This window comes from Somniosus microcephalus, unplaced genomic scaffold (assembly GCF_052327205.1).
Source record: "Somniosus microcephalus isolate GS21.2 unplaced genomic scaffold, FLI_Smic_1.0 unresolved_chr2, whole genome shotgun sequence".
In the NCBI taxonomy this organism is placed as follows: Eukaryota; Metazoa; Chordata; class Chondrichthyes; order Squaliformes; family Somniosidae; genus Somniosus; species Somniosus microcephalus.
In genome coordinates this window covers 24,272,219-24,294,992 of record NW_028225180.1, presented here as the reverse complement: position 1 = coordinate 24,294,992, position 22,774 = coordinate 24,272,219, and positions in this window count along the sequence as shown.

Sequence of the window (22,774 nt, the reverse complement as noted above, 5' to 3'; positions counted from 1 at the left end):
AATGTTTTTCGATGCTTTGGCAACATAAGATGTACTTTGTCATCATGCCAATAAAGCGATTTGAATTGAATTGAATTGAATAGTGCTGTATGTTTGAAGAATGAGGCAGGGCGCAGTTCACCACTCAGATTGTGTCTCATCCCCCGTTACCTGCCTCAGGCTCTTCAATAGTCACCTCTCAACTACAATAGAACAACTTTAATGTACTAAAATGTCCCAAGGCAACTCAGTTACACTCTATCTCTCTCTCAGTCTCTCTGCCTCCTTCTTTCTATATTTCTCCCTCTTTGTGTCTCTACCGCTCTCTCTCTATTTTTCTCTCTATCTTTCTGTCACTCAATTCAATTCAATTCAATTCAATTCAAATCGCTTTATTGGCATGACAAGTTACATCTTATGTTGCCAAAGCATCGAAAAACATTCATGTTTGCTCACAAAAATACAGATCTATCCATACAGCGTATAAACAGATATATCCCTGAGTGTATAAATATACTTTCATATAATTTATATATACTCTTTTCTTATATTTAGTGGTTGTCCCTCTGTTTATGGCAAGCTGTAACATAGTGTGCCGCTAGTGTTACACAATTTCTCTCTTCCCCTAGTAGGTATGGGAGTTTTTGGTCGTCTCTGTCACTCCCTTTCTACCTCTTTCTCTTTTTCTCTGTGTCTCTCTCACTTTCTCTCTGTTTCTCACTCTCATTTTACCTCTCTCTCTCACTTGTTCTCTCTTTCTCTCAGTTTTTCTCTCTCCTCTCTCTTTCTCTCTCTCACTTTTTCTCTGTCACTTTCTCTCTCTCTCTCTCAGTTTCTCACAATTTTTCTCTACGTCACTTTCTCTCTCTCTCTCTCACTTTCTCTCTCACTTTCTCTCTCTCGCGTTGACTATCTCAATTGCTCTCTCACTTGCTCTCCCTCTCACTTTCTCTCTCTCACACTCTCTGTCTCTCTCTCTCTCTGTTTCTCTCTCTCATTTTCTCTCTCTCTCACTTTCTCTCTCTTTTTCTCTCTCACTTTCTCTCTCTCACTCTCACTTTCTCTCCCACTCAATTTCTCTCTCTCACTTTCGCTACCTCCTCTCCCTTTCTCTCTCTTTCACTCTCTCACTTTCTCTCTCTCTCATTTTCTCTCCCTCCATCCCTTTCTCTCTATCTCTCTTGCTCTCACTTTCTCGTTCTCTCTCTCGCACACTTTCTCTCTCACTCACATTCTATCTCTCTTGCTTTATTACTCTCACTTTCTCTATCACATTCTCTATCACTTTCTCTCTCTCCCTTTCTCACTCTCTCACTTTCTCTCTCACGTTCTCACTCTCACATTCTCTCTCTCACTTCCTCTCTCTTTCTCTCTCTCTCTTTCTCTCTCTTTCTCCCTCTTACTTTCTCTCTCCCTCTCTCTGACTTGCACTCTCTCTCTCACTTTCTCTCTCTCTCCCCTTCTCACTCTGTCTCTCTGCTTCGCTCTCTCTCCCCTTCCACCTCTCTCCTTCCCTCTCTCTATCTCCTTCCCTTCAATCTTCTCTTCCCTCCCCCTCTCCCCTTCTAACTCTGTCACTCCCTCATCCCTCTATCTCCTTCCCTCCTTTTCTCTCTCCTCTCCCTTCCCAATCTGTCTCTCGCATTTCCCCTCTCTCATTTCCCCCTCCTCCATCCGCCGCTCTCTCCCCTTCCCCTCCCTCTATTGCCTTCCCTCTCCACTTCACCCACACTCTCTCCCCTTCCCCTCCCTCTATCTCCTTCCCTCTCTCCACTTCACCCACACTCTCTCCCCTTCCCCTCCCTCTATCTCCTTTCCTCTCTCCACTTCACCCACACTCTCTCCCCTTCCCTTTTCTCTCTCCCTCCTTCTACTCTCCCCAAGAGGAAAGGACAGAGTGAGAGGGGGAAAGAGAGATGAAAGGGGAGAGAGTAGGAGGAAGGGAAGTGCTGAGAGAGCGGGGAAAGTGTAGAGAGAGGAGGTGAAGGGCAGGTGGGGAAGGTGAGAGAGAGGCGGAGGGAGAGAGAGAGTGAAGAGGGATGTGTAGAGAGAGGGTGAAGGGGAGAGAGAGAGAGGGGTAAGGAGGAGAGAGAGGCAAAGAGTGGGAGTTCAGGGGAATTGAACAGAAGGAGAGGGGTAGGTGGAGTTGGGGAAGGGAGAGAGAGCCTGTTCTCGGGTTGGGCTCGGAGCTATTTCATACTTAAAAGTAAACATGCTGTGAATTAACAGTGAGTTTAGAAACAGAAGCTAAATTTGTAGAGGTAGTGGGGAAAATGCTAGAGTCCATTATAAAAGATGTTATTGAATAGCACTTGGAAAACAGTGACAGGATCGGACAAAGTCAACATGGATTTACAAAAGGTAAATCATGCTTGACTAATCTTGACTAATCTACTGGAATTTTTTGAGGATGTGACTGACAGAATAGATAAGGGAGAACCAGTGGATGTGGTGTATTTGGACTTTCAGAAGGCTTTCGATAAGGTCCCGCATAAGAGATTAGCATGTAAATGTAAGGCACATGGGATTGGGGCAAAGTATTGACTTGGATAGAGAACTGGTTGGCAGACAGAAAGCAAAGAGTTGGAATAAACGGGTCGTTTTCCGAGTGGCAGGCAGTGACAAGTGGGGTACCGCATGGATCTGTCCTAGGAACCCAGCTATTCACAATATATATTAATGATCTAGACGAGGGAACTAGATGTAATATCTACAAGTTTGCAGATGACACAAAGCTAGGTGGGCGTGTGTGCTGTGAGGAGGATGCCGAGAAATTCCAGTATGATTTGGGCAGGTTGGGTGATTGGGCAGATGCATAGCAGATGCAGTATAATGTGGATAAATGCGAGGTTATCCACTCTGGTGGTAAAAACAGGAAGGCAGATTATTATCTGAACGGCAATCGATTGGGAGAAGGGGAAGTGCAACGAGACCTGGGTGTCCTTGTGCACCAGTCACTGAAGGTAAGCATGCAGGTGCAGCAGGCGGTTAAGAAGGCAAATGGTATGTTGGCCTTCGTAGTGAGAGGGTTTGAGTACAAGAACAAGGATGTCTTGCTACAGTTGTACAGGGCCTTGGTGAGACCACACCTTGAGCATTGTGTGCAGTTTTGGTCGCCTTATCTGAGGAAGGATGTTCTTGCCATGGAGGGAGTGCAGCGAAGATTTACCAGACTGATACCTGGGATGGCAGGAATGACGTATAAGGAGAGATTGGGTCGATTGGGCTTATACTCGCTGGAGTTTAGAAGAATGAGAGGGGACCTCATTGAACTTATAAATTTCTAACAGGACTAGAAAGACTAGATGCAGGAAGGATTTTCCTGATGGTCGGGGAGTCCAGAACCAGGGGTCACAGTCTAAAGATAAGGGGTAAGCCATTTAGGGCTGAGATGAGGAGGAATTTCTTCACCCAGAGAGTGGTGAACCTGTGGAATTCTCTACCACAGAAGGCAGTTGAGGCCAATTCATTAACTATATTCAAGAAGGAGTTAGATATATTTCTTAAGGCTAAAGGGATCTGGGGAGAAAGCAGGGACCGGGTACTGATTTGGAAGTTCAGCCATGATATCATTGAATGGTGGAGCAGGCTCGAGGGGCCGAATGGCCGACTCCTGCTCCTATCTTCTATGCTTCTCCCTCTCTCTGTCCCATTCCGCTTCTCTCCTTCCATCTCTCCACTTCCCCTCTATCTCCCCTTCACCCACACACTCTCTCCTTCCCCTCTCTCTATCTCCTTAACTCTCTCCACTTCACCAACACTCTCTCTCCTTCCCATTTCTCTCTCCCTTTCGCCTCTGCTCTCCCCATCCTCCTTCTACTCTCCCCAAGAGGAAAGGACAGAGTGAGAGGGGGAAAGAGAGAGGAAAGGGGAGAGAGCAGGAGGAAGGGAAGTGATGAAATGGTAGAGAGAGGGGGTGAAGGGGAGAGAGGGGGAAGATTGCGAGGGGGCTGTGTAGAGAGAGGGTGAAGGGGAGAGAGAGAGTGGTAAGGAAGAGAGAAACAGGCAAAAAGGGGGAGTACAGGGGAATTGAACGGAAGGAGAGGGAGAGGTGGAGATTGGGAAGGGAGAAAGAGCCTGTTCTGGTGTTGGTCTCGGAGCTGTTTCATACGTAAAAGTAAACATACTGTGAATTAACAAATTTGCACAGGCACCAGTGAGATTTAAATTCACGACCCCTGGTTTACAAGACCAGTGCTGTAACCCCTGAGCTATGGAGCCACCTGCATTGGATTGCTTCTCATTCCAGTGAGTGCTGTGAGTTTGAAGAATGAGGCAGGGCGCAGTTCACCACTCAGATTGTGTCTCATCCCCCGACACCTGCCACAGTCTCTTCAATAGTCACCTCTCAACAACAATAGAGCAACTTTCACGTCCCAAGGCAACTCAGTTACACTCTCAATAGCAAAATACTGCAGATGCTGGAAATCCGAAATAACAACAGAAAAGGATGGAAAAACTGTGCAGGCCAGGCAACATCCTTGGAGAGAAATTATAGAGTCAACGTTTTGGGTCCGCACTGAACACAGGGCTCACACTGAACACAGGGCCCGCACTGAACACAGGGCCCGCACTGAACACAGGGCTCACACAGAACACAAGGCCCGCACTGAACAAAGGGCCCGCACTGAACACAGGGCCCACACTGAACACAGGGCCCGCACTGAACACAATGCCCGCACTGAACACAGGGCCCGCACTGAACACAGGGCCCTCACTGAACACAGAGCTTGCACTGAACACAAGGTCCGTACTGAACACAGGGCCCGCAGTGAACACTGGGCCAACACGGAACACCGGGCCCACACTGAACACCGGGCCCGCACTGAACACAGGGCCTAGACTGAGCGCAGGGCCCGCACTGAACACATGGCCCACACTGAACACAGGGCCCACACTGAGCACAGGGCCCGCACTGAGCACAGGGCCCGCACTGAACACGGGGCCCGCACTGAAAACAGGGCCCGCACTGAACACAGGGCCCGCACTGAACACAGGGCCCCCACTGAACACAGGGCCCCCATTAACACAGGGCCCGCACTGAACACAGGACCCGCACTGAACACAGGACCCGCACTGAACACAGGACCCGCACTGAGCACAGGACCCGCACTGAACACAGGGGCCGTACTGAACACAGGGCCCGCAGTGAACACAGGGCCCCCACTGAACACAGGGCCCGCACTGAACACAAGGCCCTCACTGAACACAGAGCTCGCACTGAACACAAGGTACGTACCGTACACAGGGCCCGCAGTGAACACTGGGCCAACACGGAACACCGGGCCCGCACTGAACACCGGGCCCGCACTGAACACAGGGCCTAGACTGAGCGCAGGGCCCGCACTGAACACAGGACGCGCACTGAACACAGGGCCCGCAATGAACACAGGGCCCGACCTGAACACAGGACCCGCACTAAACACAGGACCCGCACTGAACACAGGACCCGCACTGAACACAGGACCCGCACTGAACACAGGACCCGCACTGAACACAGGGCCCGCACTAAACACAGGGCCCTCACTGAACACAGAGCTCGTACTGAACACAGGGCACGCAGTGAACACAGGAACCCACTGAACACAGGGCATGCACTGAACACAGGGCCCTCACTGAACACAGAGCTCGCACTGAACACAAGGTCCGTACTGAACACAGGGCCCGCATTGAACACTGGGCCAACACGGAACACCGGGCCCGCACTGAACACAGGGCCTAGACTGAGCGCAAGGTCGCACTGAACACAGGGCCCACACTGAACACAGGGCCCGCACTGAGCACAGGACCCGCACTGAACACAGGGCCCGCACTGAACACAGGGCCCGCACTGAAAACAGGGCCCGCACTGAACACAGGGCCTGCAATGAACACAGGACCCGCATTGAACACAGGGCCAGCGCTGAACACCGGGCCAGCGCTCAACAGAGGGCCCGCACTGAACACAGGGATCGCACTGAACACAGGGCCCGCACTGAACACAGGGCCCGCAGTGAACACAGGGCCTGGACTGAACACAGGGCCCGCACTGAATACAGGACCCTCACCGATAACAGGGCCCTCACTGAACACAGGGCCTAGACTGAACACAGGGCCCGCACTAAACACAGGGCCCGAACTGAACACAGGGCACTCACTGAACACAGAGCTCGCACTGAACACAAGGCCTGCACTGAACACAAGGCCTGCACTGAACACAGGGGCCGTACTGAACACAGGGCCCGCAGTGAACACAGGGCCCCCACTGAAAATAGGGCCCGCACTGAACACAAGGCCCTCACTGAACACAGAGCTCGCACTGAACACAAGGTCCGTACTGTACACAGGGCCCACAGTGAACACTGGGCCACCACGGAACACCGGGCCCGCACTGAACACCGGGCCCGCACTGAACACAGGGCCTAGACTGAGCGCAGGGCCCGCACTGAACACAGGGCCCGCACTGAACACAGGGCCCGCACTGAACACAGGGCCCGCACTGAACACAGGGCAGGCACTGAAAACAGGGCCCGCACTGAAAACAGGGCCTGCACTGAACACAGGACCCACACTGAACACAGGACCCGCACTGAACACAGGACGCGCACTGAACACAGGGCCCGCAATGAACACAGGGCCCGACCTGAACACAGGACCCGCACTGAACACAGGACCCGCATTGAACACAGGACCCGCACTGAACACAGGACCCGCACTGAACACAGGACCCGCACTGAACACAGGGGCCGTACTGAACACAGGGGCCGTACTGAACACAGGGCCCGCAGTGAACACAGGGCCCGCACTGAACACATGGCCCGCACTAAACACAGGGCCCTCACTGAACACAGAGCTTGAACTGAACACAGGGCACACAGTGACCACAGGACCCCCACTGAACACAGGGCCCGCACTGAACACAGGGACCGCACTGAACACAGGTCCCGCTCTAAACACAGGGCCCGCACTGAACACAGGGCCCGCACTGAACACAGGGCCTGCAATGAACACAGGGCCCGCATTGAACACAGGGCCAGCGCTGAACACAGGGCCAGGACTGAACAGAGGGCCCGCACTGAACTCAGGGATCGCACTGAACACAGGGCTCGCACTTAACACAGGGCTCGCATTGAACACAGGGCCCGCACTGAAAACAGGGCCCGCACTGAACACAGGGCCCGCACTGAACCCAAGGCCCACACTGAACACAGGGCCCCCATGAACACAGGGCCCGCACTGAACACAGGGCCCGCACTGAACAAAGGACCCGCACTGAACACAGGACCCGCACTCAACACAGGACCCGCACTCAACACAGGGGCCGTACTGAAGACAGGGCCCGCAGTGAACACAGGGCCCCCACTGAACACATGGTCCACACTAAACACAGGGCCCTCACTGAACACAGAGCTCGTACTGAACACAGGGCCTGCACTGAACACAGGGCCCCCACTGAAAACAGGGCCTACACTGAACACAGGGCCCTCACTGAACACAGAGCTCGCACTGAACACAAGGTCCGTACTGAACACAGGGCCCGCAGTGAACACTGGGCCAACACGGAACACCTGGCCCACACTGAACACTGGGCCCGCACTGAACACAGGGCCTAGACTGAGCGCAGGGCCCGCACTGAACACATGGCCCACACTGAACACAGGGCCCGCACTGAGCACAGGGCCCGCACTGAACACAGGGCCCCCACTGAACACAGGGCCCGCACTGAAAACAGGGCCCGCACTGAACACAGGGCCTGCATTGAACACAGGGCCAGCGCTGAACACAGGGCCAGTGCTGAACAGAGGGCCCGCACTGAACACAGGGATCGCACTGAACACAGGGCTCGCACTGAACACAGGGCCCGCACTGAACACAGGGCCCACACTGAACACAGGGCCCACACTGAACACAGGGCCCGCACTGAACACAGGGCCCGCACTCAACACAGGGCCCGCAGTGAACACAGGGCCCGCACTGAACACAGGGCCCGCACTGAACACAGGGCCCTCACTGAACACAGGGACTAGACTGAACACAGGGCCCGCACTGAACACAGGGCCCGACATGAACACAGGGAACTCACTGAACACAGGGCACTCACTGAACAGAGGTGACTCACTGAACACAAGACCCGCACTGAACAGAGGGCCCACACTGAACAGAGGGCCCGCACTGTACACAGGGCCCGCACTGAACACAGGGCCCGCAGTGAACACAGGGCCTGCATGGAACACAGGGCCCGCACTGAACACAGGGCCCGCACTGAACACAGGACCCTCACCGATAACAGGGCCCTCACTGAGCACAGGGCCTAGACTGAACACAGGGCCCGCACTAAACACAGGGCTCGAACTGAACACAGGGCACTCACTGAACACAGAGCTCGCACTGAACACAAGGCCTGCACTGAACACAAGGCCTGCACTGAACAAAGGGGCCGTAATGAACACAGGGACCGCACTGAACACAGGGACCGCACTGAACACAGGGCCCACACTGAACACAGGGCCCACACTGAACACAGGGCCCGCACTGAACACAGGGCCCGCACTCAACACAGGGCCCGCAGTGAACACAGGGCCCGCACTGAACACAGGGCCCGCAGGGAACACAGGGCCCGCACTGAACACAGGGCCCGCAGTGAACACAGGGCCTGCATGGAACACAGGGCCCGCACTGAACACAGGGCCCGCACTGAACACAGGACCCTCACCGATAACAGGGCCCTCACTGAGCACAGGGCCTAGACTGAACACAGGGCCCGCACTAAACACAGGGCTCGAACTGAACACAGGGCACTCACTGAACACAGAGCTCGCACTGAACACAAGGCCTGCACTGAACACAAGGCCTGCACTGAACAAAGGGGCCGTAATGAACACAAGGCCCGCACTGAACAAATGGCCCGCACTGAACACAGGGACCGCACTGAACACAGGGACCGCACTGAACACAGGGCCCGCACTAAACACAGGGCCCGCACTGAACACAGGGCCCGCACTGAACGCAGGGCCCGTACTGAACACAGGGCCCGCAGGGAACACAGGGCCCGCACTGAACACAGGGCCCGCACTGAACACAGGGCCCGCACTGAACATAGGACCCGCAGTGAACACAGGGCCCCCACTGAACACAGGGCTCGCACTGAACACAGGGCCCGCACTGAACACAGGGCCCTCACTGAACACAGAGGTCACACAGAACACAGGGCCCGCACTGAACACAGGACCCGCACTGAACACAGGACCTGCACTGAACACAGGACCCGCACTGAACACAGGAGCCATACTGAACACAGGGCCCGCAGTGAACACAGGGCCCCCACTTAACACAGGGCCCGCACTGAACACAGGGACCGAACTGAACACAGGTCCCGCTCTAAACACAGGGCCCGCACTGAACACAGGGCCCGCACAGAACACAGGGCCCGCACTGAACACAGGGCCTGCAATGAACACAGGACCCGCACTGAGCACAGGACCCGCACTGAACACAGGGGCCGTACTGAACACAGGACCCGCACTGAACACAGGACCCGCACTGAACACAGGACCCGCACTGAACACAGGACCCACACTGAACACAGGGGCCGTACTGAACACAGGGCCCGCAGTGAACACAGGGCCCCCAACGAACACATGGCCCACACTAAACACAGGGCCCTCACTGAACACAGAGCTCGCACTGAACACAGGGCTCGCACTGAACACAGGGCTCGCACTGAACACAGGGCCTGCACTGAAAACAGGGCCCGCACTGAACACAGGGCCCGCACTGAACACAGGGCCCACACTGAACACAGGGCCCCCATGAACAAAGGGCCTGCACTGAACACAGGACCCGCACTGAACACAGGACCCGCACTGAACACAGGACCCGCACTGAACACAGGACCCGCACTCAACACAGGGGCCGTACTGAAGACAGGGCCCGCAGTGAACACAGGGCACCCACTGAACACATGGCCCACACTAAACACAGGGCCCTCACTGAACACAGAGCTCGTACTGAACACAGGGCCTGCAGTAAACACAGGGCCCCCACTGAAAACAGGGCCCGCACTGAACACAGGGCCCTCACTGAACACAGAGCTCGCACTGAACACAAGGTCCGTACTGAACACAGGGCCTAGACTGAGCGCAGGGCCCGCACTGAATACATGGCCCACACTGAACACAGGGCCCGCACTGAGCACAGGGCCTGCACTGAACACAGGGCCCGCACTGAACACAGGGCCTGCACTGAAAACAGGGCCCGCACTGATCACAGAGCCTGCAATGAACACAGTGCCCGCATTGAACACAGGGCAAGCGCTGAACACAGGGCCAGCACTGAACAGAGGGCCCGCACTGAACACAGGGATCACACTGAACACAGGGCTCGCACTGAACACAGGGCCCGCACTGAACACAGGCGCCGCACTGAACACAGGACCCGCACTGAACACAGGGTCCGCACTGAACACAGGACCCGCAGTGAACACAGGGCCCGCACTGAACACAGGGCCCGCACTGAACACAGGGCCCTCACCGATAACAGGGCCCTCACTGAACACAGGGCCTAGACTGAACACAGGGCCCGCACTGAACACAGGGCCCGAACTGAAGACAGGGCACACACTGAACACAGGGCACTCACTGAACACAGGTGACTCACTGAGCACAAGGCCCGCACTGAACACAGGAGCCATACTGATCACAGGGCCTGCAGTGAACACTGGGCCAACACGGAACACCGGGCCCACACTAAACACCGGGCCCGCACTGAACACAGGGCCTAGACTGAGTGCAGGGCCTGCACAGAACACATGGCCCACACTGAACACAGGGCCCGCACTGAGCACAGGGCCCGCACTGAACACAGGGCCCGCACTTAACACAGGGCCTGCACTGAAAACAGGGCCCGCACTGAACACAGAGCTCGCACTGAACACAAGGCCTGCACTGAACACAAGGCCTGCACTGAACAAAGGGGCCATAATGAACACAAGGCCCGCACTGAACACATGGCCCACACTGAACCCAGGGACCGCACTGAACACAGGGGCCGCACTAAGCACAGGGCCCGCACTGAACACAGGGCCCGCACTGAACACAGGGCCCGTACTGAACACAGGGCCCGCAGTGAACACAGGGCCCGCACTGAACACAGGGCCCGCACTGAACATAGGGCCCGCAGTGAACACAGGGCCCCCACTGAACACAGGGCTCGCACTGAACACAGGGCCCGCACTGAACACAGGGCCCTCACTGAACACAGAGGTCACACAGAACACAGGGCCCACACTGAACACAGGACCCGCACTGAACACAGGACCCGCACTGAACACAGGACCCGCACTGAACACAGGAGCCGTACTGAACACAGGGCCCGCAGTGAACACATGGCCCCCACTTAACACAGGGCCCGCACTGAACACAGGGGCCGCACTGAACACAGGTCCCGCTCTAAACACAGGGCCTACACTGAACCCAGGACCCGCACTGAACACAGGGCCCGCACTGAAAACAGGGTTCGCACTGAACACAGGGCCCGCACTGAACACAGGGCCCCCATGAACACAGGGCCCGCACTGAACACAGGACCCGCACTGAACACAGGATCCGCACTGAACACAGGACCCGTACTGAACACAGGGGCCGTGCTGAACACAGGGCCCGCACTGAACACATGGCCCCCACTGAACGCAGGGCCCGCACTGAACACAAGGCCCTCACGGAACACAGAGCTCGGACTGAACACAGGGCCCACAGTGAACACTGGGCCAACACGGAACACCGGGCCCGCACTGAACACAGGGCCCACACTGAACACAGGGCCCGCACTGAGCACAGGGCCCACACTGAACACAGGGCCCGCACTGAGCACAGGGCTCGCACTGAACACAGGGCCCGCACTGAACACAGGGCCCACACTGAACACAGGGCCCACACTGAGCACAGGGCCCGCACTAAACACAGGGCCCGCACTGAACACAGGGCCCGCACTGAAAACAGGGCCCGCACTGAACACAGGGCCTGCAATGAACACAGGGTCCGCATTGAACACAGGGCCAGCGCTGAACACAGGGCCAGCGCTGAACAGTGGGCCCGCACTGAACTCAGGGATCGCACTGAACACAGGGCTCGCACTGAACACAGGGCTCGCACTGAACACAGGGCTCGAACTGAACACAGGGCCCGCACTGAAAATAGGGCCCGCACTGAACACAGGGCCCACACTGAACACAGGGCCCCCATGAACACAGGGCCCGCACTGAACACAGGGCCCACACTGAACACAGGGCCCCCATGAACACAGGGCCCGCACTGAACACAGGGCCCGCACTGAACACAGGACCCGCACTGAACACAGGACCCGCACTGAACACAGGACCCGCACTGAACACAGGACCCGCAATCAACACAGGACCCGCACTGAACACAGGGGCCGCACTGAAGACAGGGCCCATAGTGAACACAGGGACCCAATGAACACATGGCCAACACTAAACACAGGGCCCTCACTGAACACAGAGCTCGTACTGAACACAGGGCCTGCAGTGAACACAGGGCCCCCACTGAAAACAGGGCCCGCACTGAACACAGGGCCCTCACTGAACACAGAGCTCGCACTGAACACAAGGTCCGTACTGAACACAGGGCCCGCAGTGAACACTGGGCCAACACGGAACACCGGGCCCGCACTGAACACTGGGCCCGCACTGAACACAGGGCCTAGACTGAGCGCAGGGCCCGCACTGAACACATGGCCCACACTGAACACAGGGCCCGCACTGAGCACAGGGCCCGCACTGAACACAGGGCCCGCACTGAAAACAGGGCCCGCACTGAACACAGGGCCTGCAATGAACACAGGACCCGCACTGAGCACAGGACCCGCACTGAACACAGGGGCCGTACTGAACACAGGGCCCGCAGTGAACACAGGGCCCCCACTGAACACAGGGCCCGCACTGAACACAAGGCCCTCACTGAACACAGAGCTCGCACTGAACACAAGGTACGTACCGTACACAGGGCCCGCAGTGAACACTGGGCCAACACGGAACACCGGGCCCGCACTGAACACCGGGCCCGCACTGAACACAGGGCCTAGACTGAGCGCAGGGCCCGCACTGAACACAGGACGCGCACTGAACACAGGGCCCGCAATGAACACAGGGCCCGACCTGAACACAGGACCCGCACTAAACACAGGACCCGCACTGAACACAGGACCCGCACTGAACACAGGACCCGCACTGAACACAGGACCCGCACTGAACACAGGGCCCACACTAAACACAGGGCCCTCACTGAACACAGAGCTCGTACTGAACACAGGGCACGCAGTGAACACAGGAACCCACTGAACACAGGGCACGCACTGAACACAGGGCCCTCACTGAACAAAGAGCTCGCAGTGAACACAAGGTCCGTACTGAACACAGGGCCCGCATTGAACACTGGGCCAACACGGAACACCGGGCCCGCAATGAACACCGGGCCCTCACTGAACACAGGGCCTAGACTGAGCGCAAGGTCGCACTGAACACAGGGCCCACACTGAACACAGGGCCCGCACTGAGCACAGGACCCGCACTGAACACAGGGCCCGCACTGAACACAGGGCCCGCACTGAAAACAGGGCCCGCACTGAACACAGGGCCTGCAATGAACACAGGACCCGCATTGAACACAGGGCCAGCGCTGAACACCGGGCCAGCGCTCAACAGAGGGCCCGCACTGAACACAGGGATCGCACTGAACACAGGGCCCGCACTGAACACAGGGCCCGCAGTGAACACAGGGCCTGGACTGAACACAGGGCCCGCACTGAATACAGGACCCTCACCGATAACAGGGCCCTCACTGAACACAGGGCCTAGACTGAACACAGGGCCCGCACTAAACACAGGGCCCGAACTGAACACAGGGCACTCACTGAACACAGAGCTCGCACTGAACACAAGGCCTGCACTGAACACAAGGCCTGCACTGAACACAGGGGCCGTACTGAACACAGGGCCCGCAGTGAACACAGGGCCCCCACTGAAAACAGGGCCCGCACTGAACACAAGGCCCTCACTGAACACAGAGCTCGCACTGAACACAAGGTCCGTACTGTACACAGGGCCCACAGTGAACACTGGGCCACCACGGAACACCGGGCCCGCACTGAACACCGGGCCCGCACTGAACACAGGGCCTAGACTGAGCGCAGGGCCCGCACTGAACACAGGGCCCGCACTGAACACAGGGCCCGCACTGAACACAGGGCCCGCACTGAACACAGGGCAGGCACTGAAAACAGGGCCCGCACTGAAAACAGGGCCTGCACTGAACACAGGACCCGCACTGAACACAGGACCCGCACTGAACACAGGACGCGCACTGAACACAGGGCCCGCAATGAACACAGGGCCCGACCTGAACACAGGACCCGCACTGAACACAGGACCCGCATTGAACACAGGACCCGCACTGAACACAGGACCCGCACTGAACACAGGACCCGCACTGAACACAGGGGCCGTACTGAACACAGGGGCCGTACTGAACACAGGGCCCGCAGTGAACACAGGGCCTGCACTGAACACATGGCCCGCACTAAACACAGGGCCCTCACTGAACACAGAGCTTGAACTGAACACAGGGCACACAGTGACCACAGGACCCCCACTGAACACAGGGCCCGCACTGAACACAGGGACCGCACTGAACACAGGTCCCGCTCTAAACACAGGGCCCGCACTGAACACAGGGCCCGCACTGAACACAGGGCCTGCAATGAACACAGGGCCCGCATTGAACACAGGGCCAGCGCTGAACACAGGGCCAGGACTGAACAGAGGGCCCGCACTGAACTCAGGGATCGCACTGAACACAGGGCTCGCACTTAACACAGGGCTCGCATTGAACACAGGGCCCGCACTGAAAACAGGGCCCGCACTGAACACAGGGCCCGCACTGAACCCAAGGCCCACACTGAGCACAGGGCCCCCATGAACACAGGGCCCGCACTGAACACAGGGCCCGCACTGAACACAGGACCCGCACGGAACACAGGACCCGCACTCAACACAGGACCCGCACTGAACACAGGGGCCGTACTGAAGACAGGGCCCGCAGTGAACACAGGGCCCCCACTGAACACATGGTCCACACTAAACACAGGGCCCTCAATGAACACAGAGCTCGTACTGAACACAGGGCCTGCACTGAACACAGGGCCCCCACTGAAAACAGGGCCTACACTGAACACAGGGCCCTCACTGAACACAGAGCTCGCACTGAACACAAGGTCCGTACTGAACACAGGGCCCGCAGTGAACACTGGGCCAACACGGAACACCTGGCCCACACTGAACACTGGGCCCGCACTGAACACAGGGCCTAGACTGAGCGCAGGGCCCGCACTGAACACATGGCCCACACTGAACACAGGGCCCGCACTGAGCACAGGGCCCGCACTGAACACAGGGCCCCCACTGAACACAGGGCCCGCACTGAAAACAGGGCCCGCACTGAACACAGGGCCTGCATTGAACACAGGGCCAGCGCTGAACACAGGGCCAGCGCTGAACAGAGGGCCCGCACTGAACACAGGGATCGCACTGAACACAGGGCTCGCACTGAACACAGGGCCCGCACTGAACACAGGGCCCACACTGAACACAGGGCCCACACTGAACACAGGGCCCGCACTGAACACAGGGCCCGCACTCAACACAGGGCCCGCAGTGAACACAGGGCCCGCACTGAACACAGGGCCCGCACTGAACACAGGGCCCTCACTGAACACAGGGACTAGACTGAACACAGGGCCCGCACTGAACACAGGGCCCGACATGAACACAGGGAACTCACTGAACACAGGGCACTCACTGAACAGAGGTGACTCACTGAACACAAGACCCGCACTGAACAGAGGGCCCACACTGAACAGAGGGCCCGCACTGTACACAGGGCCCGCACTGAACACAGGGCCCGCAGTGAACACAGGGCCTGCATGGAACACAGGGCCCGCACTGAACACAGGGCCCGCACTGAACACAGGACCCTCACCGATAACAGGGCCCTCACTGAGCACAGGGCCTAGACTGAACACAGGGCCCGCACTAAACACAGGGCTCGAACTGAACACAGGGCACTCACTGAACACAGAGCTCGCACTGAACACAAGGCCTGCACTGAACACAAGGCCTGCACTGAACAAAGGGGCCGTAATGAACACAAGGCCCGCACTGAACAAATGGCCCGCACTGAACACAGGGACCGCACTGAACACAGGGACCGCACTGAACACAGGGCCCGCACTAAACACAGGGCCCGCACTGAACACAGGGCCCGCACTGAACGCAGGGCCCGTACTGAACACAGGGCCCGCAGGGAACACAGGGCCCGCACTGAACACAGGGCCCGCACTGAACACAGGGCCCGCACTGAACATAGGACCCGCAGTGAACACAGGGCCCCCACTGAACACAGGGCTCGCACTGAACACAGGGCCCACACTGAACACAGGGCCCTCACTGAACACAGAGGTCACACAGAACACAGGGCCCGCACTGAACACAGGACCCGCACTGAACACAGGACCTGCACTGAACACAGGACCCGCACTGAACACAGGAGCCATACTGAACACAGGGCCCGCAGTGAACACAGGGCCCCCACTTAACACAGGGCCCGCACTGAACACAGGGACCGAACTGAACACAGGTCCCGCTCTAAACACAGGGCCCGCACTGAACACAGGGCCCACACAGAACACAGGGCCCGCACTGAAAACAGGGTTCGCACTGAACACAGGGCCCGCACTGAACACAGGGCCCCCATGAACACAGGGCCCGCACTGAACACAGGACCCGCACTGAACACAGGACCCGCACTGAACACAGGACCCGCACTGAACACAGGACCCACACTGAACACAGGGGCCGTACTGAACACAGGGCCCGCAGTGAACACAGGGCCCCCAATGAACACATGGCCCACACTAAACACAGGGCCCTCACTGAACACAGAGCTCGCACTGAACACAGGGCTCGCACTGAACACAGGGCTCGCACTGAACACAGGGCCTGCACTGAAAACAGGGCCCGCACTGAACACAGGGCCCGCACTGAACACAGGGCCCACACTGAACACAGGGCCCCCATGAACAAAGGGCCCGCACTGAACACAGGACCCGCACTGAACACAGGACCCGCACTGAACACAGGACCCGCACTGAACACAGGACCCGCACTCAACACAGGGGCCGTACTGAAGACAGGGCCCGCAGTGAACACAGGGCCCCCACTGAACACATGGCCCACACTAAACACAGGGCCCTCACTGAACACAGAGCTCGTACTGAACACAGGGCCTGCAGTAAACACAGGGCCCCCACTGAAAACAGGGCCCGCACTGAACACAGGGACCTCACTGAACACAGAGCTCGCACTGAACACAAGGTCCGTACTGAACACAGGGCCCGCAGTGAACACTGGGCCAACACGGAACACCGGGCCCAAACTGAACACCGGGCCCGCACTGAACACAGGGCCTAGACTGAGCGCAGGGCCCGCACTGAATACATGGCCCACACTGAACACAGGGCCCGCACTGAGCACAGGGCCTGCACTGAACACAGGGCCCGCACTGAACACAGGGCCTGCACTGAAAACAGGGCCCGCACTGATCACAGGGCCTGCAATGAACACAGGGCCCGCATTGAACACAGGGCAAGCGCTGAACACAGGGCCAGCACTGAACAGAGGGCCCGCACTGAACACAGGGATCACACTGAACACAGGGCTCGCACTGAACACAGGGCCCGCACTGAACACAGGCGCCGCACTGAACACAGGACCCGCACTGAACACAGGGTCCGCACTGAACACAGGACCCGCAGTGAACACAGGGCCCGCACTGAACACAGGGCCCGCACTGAACACAGGGCCCTCACCGATAACAGGGCCCTCACTGAACACAGGGCCTAGACTGAACACAGGGCCCGCACTGAACACAGGGCCCGAACTGAAGACAGGGCACACACTGAACACAGGGCACTCACTGAACACAGGTGACTCACTGAGCACAAGGCCCGCACTGAACACAGGAGCCATACTGATCACAGGGCCTGCAGTGAACACTGGGCCAACACGGAACACCGGGCCCACACTAAACACCGGGCCCGCAATGAACACAGGGCCTAGACTGAGCGCAGGGCCCGCACAGAACACATGGCCCACACTGAACACAGGGCCCGCACTGAGCACAGGGCCCGCACTGAACACAGGGCCCGCACTGAACACAGGGCCTGCACTGAAAACAGGGCCCGCACTGAACACAGAGCTCGCACTGAACACAAGGCCTGCACTGAACACAAGGCCTGCACTGAACAAAGGGGCCATAATGAACACAAGGCCCGCACTGACCACATGGCCCACACTGAACCCAGGGACCGCACTGAACACAGGGGCCGCACTAAGCACAGGGCCCGCACTGAACACAGGGCCCGCACTGAACACAGGGCCCGTACTGAACACAGGGCCCGCAGTGAACACAGGGCCCGCACTGAACACAGGGCCCGCACTGAACATAGGGCCCGCAGTGAACACAGGGCCCCCACTGAACACAGGGCTCGCACTGAACACAGGGCCCGCACTGAACACAGGGCCCTCACTGAACACAGAGGTCACACAGAACACAGGGCCCACACTGAACACAGGACCCGCACTGAACACAGGACCCGCACTGAACACAGGACCCGCACTGAACACAGGAGCCGTACTGAACACAGGGCCCGCAGTGAACACATGGCCCCCACTTAACACAGGGCCCGCACTGAACACAGGGGCCGCACTGAACACAGATCCCGCTCTAAACACAGGGCCTACACTGAACCCAGGACCCGCACTGAACACAGGGCCCGCACTGAAAACAGGGTTCGCACTGAAAACAGGGCCCGCACTGAACACAGGGCCCCCATGAACACAGGGCCCGCACTGAACACAGGACCCGCACTGAACACAGGATCCGCACTGAACACAGGACCCGTACTGAACACAGGGGCCGTGCTGAACACAGGGCCCGCAGTGAACACAGGGCCCCCACTGAACACATGGCCCGCACTGAACGCAGGGCCCGCACTGAACACATGGCCCCCACTGAACGCAGGGCCCGCACTGAACACAAGGCCCTCACGGAACACAGAGCTCGGACTGAACACAGGGCCCACAGTGAACACTGGGCCAACACGGAACACCGGGCCCGCACTGAGCACAGGGCTCGCACTGAACACAGGGCCCGCACTGAACACAGGGCCCACACTGAACACAGGGCCCACACTGAGCACAGGGCCCGCACTAAACACAGGGCCCGCACTGAACACAGGGCCCGCACTGAAAACAGGGCCCGCACTGAACACAGGGCCTGCAATGAACACAGGGTCCACATTGAACACAGGGCCAGCGCTGAACACAGAGCCAGCGCTGAACAGTGGGCCCGCACTGAACTCAGGGATCGCACTGAACACAGGGCTCGCACTGAACACAGGGCTCGCACTGAACACAGGGCTCGAACTGAACACAGGGCCCGCACTGAAAACAGGGCCCGCACTGAACACAGGGCCCACACTGAACACAGGGCCCCCATGAACACAGGGCCCGCACTGAACACAGGGCCCACACTGAACACAGGGCCCCCATGAACACAGGGCCCGCACTGAACACAGGGCCCGCACTGAACACAGGACCCGCACTGAACACAGGACCCGCACTGAACACAGGACCCGCACTGAACACAGGACCCGCAATCAACACAGGACCCGCACTGAACACAGGGGCCGCACTGAAGACAGGGCCCATAGTGAACACAGGGACCCAATGAACACATGGCCAACACTAAACACAGGGCCCTCACTGAACACAGAGCTCGTACTGAACACAGGGCCTGCAGTGAACACAGGGCCCCCACTGAAAACAGGGCCCGCACTGAACACAGGGCCCTCACTGAACGCAGAGCTCGCACTGAACACAAGGTCCGTACTGAACACAGGGCCCGCAGTGAACACTGGGCCAACACGGAACACCGGGCCCGCACTGAACACTGGGCCCGCACTGAACACAGGGCCTAGACTGAGCGCAGGGCCCGCACTGAACACATGGCCCACACTGAACACAGGGCCCGCACTGAGCACAGGGCCCGCACTGAACACAGGGCCCGCACAGAAAACAGGGCCCGCACTGAACACAGGGCCTGCAATGAACACAGGGCCCGTATTGAACACAGGGCCAGCGCTGAACACAGGGCCAGCGCTGAACAGAGGGCCCGCACTGAACACAGGGATCGCACTGAACACAGGGCTCGCACTGAACACAGGGCACGCACTGAACACAGGCGCCGCACTGAACACAGGACCCGCACTGAACACAGGGTCCGCACTGAACACAGGGCCCCCACTGAACACATGGCCCGCACTGAACGCAGGGCCCGCACTGAACACATGGCCCCCACTGAACGCAGGGCCCGCACTGAACACAAGGCCCTCACGGAACACAGAGCTCGGACTGAACACAGGGCCCACAGTGAACACTGGGCCAACACGGAACACCGGGCCCGCACTGAACACAGGGCCCACACTGAACACAGGGCCCGCACTGAGCACAGGGCCCACACTGAACACAGGGCCCGCACTGAGCACAGGGCTCGCACTGAACACAGGGCCCGCACTGAACACAGGGCCCACATTGAACACAGGGCCCACACTGAGCACAGGGCCCGCACTAAACACAGGGTCCGCACTGAACACAGGGCCCGCACTGAAAACAGGGCCCGCACTGAACACAGGGCCTGCAATGAACACAGGGACCGCATTGAACACAGGGCCAGCGCTGAACACAGGGCCAGCGCTGAACAGTGGGCCCGCACTGAACTCAGGGATCGCACTGAACACAGGGCTCGCACTGAACACAGGGCTCGCACTGAACACAGGGCTCGAACTGAACACAGGGCCCGCACTGAAAACAGGGCCCGCACTGAACACAGGGCCCACACTGAACACAGGGCCCCCATGAACACAGGGCCCGCACTGAACACAGGGCCCACACTGAACACAGGGCCCCCATGAACACAGGGCCCGCACTGAACACAGGGCCCGCACTGAACACAGGACCCGCACTGAACACAGGACCCGCACTGAACACAGGACCCGCACTGAACACAGGACCCGCACTCAACACAGGACCCGCACTGAACACAGGGGCCGCACTGAAGACAGGGCCCATAGTGAACACAGGGCCCCCACTGAACACATGGCCAACACTAAACACAGGGCCCTCACTGAACACAGAGCTCGTACTGAACACAGGGCCTGCAGTGAACACAGGGCCCCCACTGAAAACAGGGCCCGCACTGAACACAGGGCCCTCACTGAACACAGAGCTCGCACTGAACACAAGGTCCGTACTGAACACAGGGCCCGCAGTGAACACTGGGCCAACACGGAACACCGGGCCCGCACTGAACACTGGGCCCGCACTGAACACAGGGCCTAGACTGAGCGCAGGGCCCGCACTGAACACATGGCCCACACTGAACACAGGGCCCGCACTGAGCACAGGGCCCGCACTGAACACAGGGCCCGCACTGAAAACAGGGCCCGCACTGAACACAGGGCCTGCAATGAACACAGGGCCCGCATTGAACACAGGGCCAGCGCTGAACACAGGGCCAGCGCTGAACAGAGGGCCCGCACTGAACACAGGGATCGCACTGAACACAGGGCTCGCACTGAACACAGGGCCCGCACTGAACACAGGGCCCACACTGAACACAGGGCCCGCACTCAACACAGGGCCCGCAGTGAACACAGGGCCCGCACTGAACACAGGGCCCGCACTGAACACAGTGCCCTCACCGATAACAGGGCCCTCACTGAACACATGGCCTAGACTGAACACAGGGCCCGCACTGAACACAGGGCCCGAACTGAACACAGGGCACTCACTGAACACAGGGCACTCACTGAACACAGGTGACTCACTGAACACAGGGCTCTCACTGAACACAGGGCCCGCACTGAACACAGGGCCCGCACTGAACACAGAGCCCCCTTTCTCTCCCCCTCTCCCTCCCCTTCTCTCTCTCTCTCTCCCCTCACTCTCTCTCTCCCCTCTCTCTCAATCATTCTCTCTCTAACCCCCCCTCCCACTCTCTCTCTGTCACTCTCTCGCTCTCCCCCTCTCTGTCTCTCCCCCTCTCTCTCTCACCCCCCTAGCTCTCGCTCCCCCTCTCCGTCTCTCCCCTGTAAAGTCCGCTCCTCAATAATACACAGACTTCGGGAGAACAGCTTAACAGGTACTTTACTGAACAAGAGGCAGCTTGAAACTGAACCTACAGAAGCCTGCTAGGGCCTTTTATACAGGGGTGGTCACTGCCGGTACTGCAGCCTAAACCATTTATTCCCTTAAAGGTACATACACAACAATTCCTCCCCTTTTAGATAAATAGTACATAACATTCACTTAACAACTAAATAATAACTAATTACAATTACAATTTTCTCAGTAATATATACATCAGCTGAAATAGTCATTTATAAGTTCAGTCTTTGAGGAGGCTTCCTGATCCGGACTGGATAGCGCCTTTCTCGAGTATCCTGTTCTGGCGGTGGAGTCAATTCTGGCTCATTGTCATTGGTTGGTTCGTCAGCTTCCAATACCCCGGCTTCTGAGGTAGACGCAATCTGTACTTCGGGCTCATTACCAGGTACACATGCTTGTGGTACAGGTTTGGCTTGTTCCTGTGACTCTAGAATCTGGTTAGCATGGCGTCTCACGATG